Genomic DNA, 4,218 nt, shown 5'->3' with positions numbered 1-4,218 from the left:
CTAACTATATTTTGGCTGCTTGACTTAGCTGTTTGTCAATTTTTATCAGCCTTACAGTGTGTCAGGTTGGGAGTTTCTGGATATGTATACAAACATATATCTGGGCCCAGGACCGGATTAACACAAGGGCTGCAGCCCAGGGCCTTTGATTTTGATGCCCCCCTCACAAATATATATATATATCAATTACTCAGCTAATTAAAGACATAGCACCACTATGTTTTACTATCAGTTATGTGCCAAAATTAAAATGTCTGTTGAACTTTAATTCAGCTTTACAATTGGTATATCACTTTTTTAAAAACCAGAACTGAAATAAAGGTAATTTAGCAGTGGAGTGTTTGGTACCAGGCACGGATGGTGGCAAAACAATAAAGGGGAGGAACTGAATATGCAAAAAGGGGGGCCCCCATCAAACTTCATCTAGCCCTGACATTTTAAGTACATTCCTGTTAACCAAAATCCACGGGGACATTTAACATGCCCATGTCACTTAATAAACACATTTTTAAGATCTAGATTCTTCTGTCAGTTTCTGTGTAATTTCCCTGTCTTTCTGTTCACCTACCTATTAGTTATTATGATGATGGATACTGCTGCAGAAAACTGCTAACTGCTTCCCAGTTAAGATTTGGTTTGCAGGGCAAGGTCCCCACATTGATGTCATACAATTCTGTTCTTCTCCATTTCCATATAAAGGATGGAGGCTCCTCTGCTTGGTATATATACTTTCTATTTCTTTGTTACTCTCCCTCTCCTCCATCCTTTTTTCTCCCTACCCCATTGCACCCCATTAATCTGGTTTTATTGGAGAAGCTTTGTCAAAGAGGGTTTTGGAATGTGCCCTGAAACTGAGATTCTGGATTAGCCTGATTTCCTCTGCAAACTTGTTTGACAATCCAACCCCTTGGACCAATGATGCTTTGTTTCCAGGTCTCTCAGAGCTTCATTCTGAATTGTATTGCCCCTGAGAAGCATAGCTTTCTTGGTACATTGTAGATGATGCAGTGAATTAGGACCCAGCTACAACACTACTGGGCGAGAGGCTTTCGGTGGAATGGGAGGACAATGACTCAGCTGGTTCTTCAAAGAGTTTTCCCTCTTTCAAACACCACTTTATTTTTGCCCAGGTTGAGTTTGAATCAAATGTTTTTATTCCAGTTGCTGACCACCTCTAGGCACTGTGGTATCCTTGTGGTGGTGATGGCTGCATCTGTGGAGAAGGAGATATTCAAAACTTTTAACTAAACAAGTGGAAGCGTGGGAGTGGTCCTGCTATTGTGGGGAACTTTCCTGGCTTATACACTACCCCGGTGGAATGGGCTAGCGAAAGGATCTGAGTCCTCGCTCCCACTTCCTTTACCTCAGTCCTGCCTGATCTCAAGGGCTCCCCTTCCACTCCTCTGTGTGGGAGAGTCCTCATAACACCAACAAGGCTGGGCCCAGGATTCCTGGGGGGCTTGACCCCCAATCTTGTTGTGGTCACTTAGGGCAGGGGCTAGGGTGTCCCCACTCTGGGGTGCGCTCTCTGCACTGGATGCTTCCCTGACCCACTGATCATTACATACAATTCAAAGCGAATACAATTTATTAAACAGCAATCAATTTTTAAAAATAAGGAAAAAATGAGAGAGGTTAAAGGAAAACTCATAACCCTGCTCTGTGGCATGCGGAAACCACAAGCAGAGTCTCTGGAATGTAAGGGAAGTTAAGTCTGTTCCTCACAAGTCCCAGGCCGCTTCCTCAGGCCCTGGCTGTCCTGCAGGGATGCTGTGGGTCAGAGACTTGGTGGACACATGCCCTCAGGCTTTAGGTGGCAGGACCCTTCTTCTCAATGTTGCCCCCAACCCGCTGGGGTTACGATCCCCATCCAAGTCTGTCCTGCAAGGCTTCTTGGCTGGGGGCATCTCCCTGCACTGGGCCTACTGCCCAGGGTCCCCCCTCGCTCTCCCCAGCTGCTCACTGTACCTGTCTCTGGACTGCTCCACCTCCACTCTCCCTCAGTGCTGCTGCTGCTCTGCCTCCAGCTCCCTGGCCTGCTTCTCTGGCCCCTCTGGCTCTGGTTGCTGCAGCTCTCCTCCCTGGGCTGCTTCTGTGACTCTGCTCCCAGCACTGACCTGCTTCCTGGGCTGCTTTTCTGGCCCCTCTGGCTGGCACGGCTCTGCTCTCCAGCTCAGTTTGGGCCCCTGCTCTCTCCTTAGCTCGGCCCCACTCTGTCTGACCCAGGCAATTCCAGCTCACATGGAGGATGGGACCCCCCGGCCTCCGACTAGCCTGCCCACCCTGTCAATCCAATTGACCTGGAGCATTGGCCTATCCCCATTGTTCCTAGGGACGGTCAGTCTCAGGGTCCTGATTTCCTATTGACCCTTCCCCTTTCTTCACCTCTAGGGTGACCAGATGTCCCAATTTTATAGGGACAGTCTCGATTTTGGGGTCTTTTTCTTATATAAGATCCTATTTCCCCCCACCCCCGTCCCGATTTTTCAAATTTGCTGTCTGGTCACCCTACCGCCCACTGAGTTTTAGTAAGGGAACAACAGTCCCCATACACAAGTAATCAAACCGTGGAGCTCACTACTACAAGATGTCATTGTGGCCAAGATCCAAAGATTGATTGGATACTTACATTGATAACAAGAATATCCAGAATTGTTATAGCTAATGCCAACAGAATATCAGAAGGGATATAAAACCTCATGCCTCAGGTTTTACATCAATCTTTAACTATTAGGGATTAGGATGAAACCTTCATTTTTCTTGATCTTCTTCTGCAGTACCTGGTGCTGGTACCAGTACCTGGTGCTGCAGTACCTATTGTCGGAGACAGGACAATGGACAAGATGGACTATGGATCTAGTATGGCAACTGCTGTGTAAAGCCCTGCATCTCTTCTCTATAATAGGGAAATTTCTCACTGTTGCTAGCAGTGGTTTGGCTCCCAAAGTGTTAGGGCTCCCAATATTGCTAGCACAGATGGGCTGCAGGGCTGCTGCTGGCATTTTAAACATCACGTCATTCAATGCTGAACAGAATAGGACTGACATGATACTTAAAATGCCACTGCCACCAATGGTGTCACACTTCTAGATATGCTACCCTGTTCACTTCCTTCAGCTAATCAGCAGCAGTTACCCTCCTAAGTTATCAAGACCCCATTCTGATTTGCTCCATAAATCTCAGAATTCAAGCCCTTCCTACAACCTTGCTCTGGGTTACTTCATCAATAACTCCTACATTTACCTGACTTTCCACACCCCGCAAATAACCGCTCCATGAATGATTCCAGGCCCCCTATTACAGTAACTCCTCACTTAACGTTGTAGTTGTTCCTGAAAAATGTGACTTTAAGCAAAACGATATTAAGCGACTCCAATTTCCCCATAAGAATTAATGTAAATGGGGAGGGGGGGGCGCTAGGTTCCAGGGAAATGTTTTTCACCAGACAAAAGACTATATTATATATATATATGTATACACAGTGTAAGTTTTAAACAAACAATTCAATACTGTACACAGCAATGATGATTGGTTGAAGTGATGGAGTCAGAGGGTGGGATATTTCCCAGGGAATACCTTATTGCTAAATGATGAACTAGAACTTGGCTGAGCCGTCAAGAGTTAACACATTGTTGTTATTGTAGCCTCATACGCTACAAGACAGCATGAATGGAGGGAGGGGAGATAGCATGGCAAACAAGAGACAGAAACACACACCCTATGGGTGTGTAAGAGGCAGATGTGCATTGTCCCTTTAAGTATGCTGAACCACTCTAAGTACATTGCCTTTTTAAGTAGACCAGGAAGTTGAGACAGCAGTTGCTGCCAGCACGCTCCCTCCGTCCTGAGCCCTGTCGTGCCCCCCCCCACCCATGCTCTATGCAGATAGTGTAAGCAGGGGGGCAGGAGCACACCCTGATATTAGCTAGGGTTACCATATGTCCGGTTTTTCCCGGACATGTCCGGCTTTTCGGCAATCAAACCCCCGTCCGGGGGGAATTGCCAAAAAGCCGAACATGTCCAGGAAAATGCCGGCCGGGCACTTCCCCTCCCGCGGCAGCTCTGTTCCTCCCCGGACTCTTCGGCTCTGTTTAAGAGCCGAGCTGCCCGAGCGCTACCGGCTTCAGGCAGCCCCCTTGATTCCAGACCCCAGTCGGGCACTTCCCCTCCCAGGCTCCGGCGGCGCAGGGTCCAGAGGCATGGGGGCTGCCCGAAGCC

The 4,218-nt window shown here is 47.7% G+C and overlaps 1 long non-coding RNA gene across 1 annotated transcript in view; it reads right to left on the bottom strand.

Annotated features, from left to right (window-relative positions):
- Nucleotides 1–245: 245 nt before the first annotated feature.
- Nucleotides 246–4,218, bottom strand: part of LOC117878969 — a 14,093-nt gene continuing 10,120 nt past the window's right edge. The window contains exon 2 of the long non-coding RNA XR_004646153.1: nucleotides 246–1,213. This is a non-coding gene — a long non-coding RNA (uncharacterized LOC117878969). The remainder of the gene's footprint in view (nucleotides 1,214–4,218) is intronic.

The sequence above is a fragment of the Trachemys scripta genome, chromosome 6, assembly GCF_013100865.1.
Source record: "Trachemys scripta elegans isolate TJP31775 chromosome 6, CAS_Tse_1.0, whole genome shotgun sequence".
Taxonomy (NCBI): domain Eukaryota; kingdom Metazoa; phylum Chordata; order Testudines; family Emydidae; genus Trachemys; species Trachemys scripta.
The sequence above is the reverse complement of the archived record's forward strand: the minus strand, read 5'-3'. Positions and strand labels throughout refer to the sequence as shown.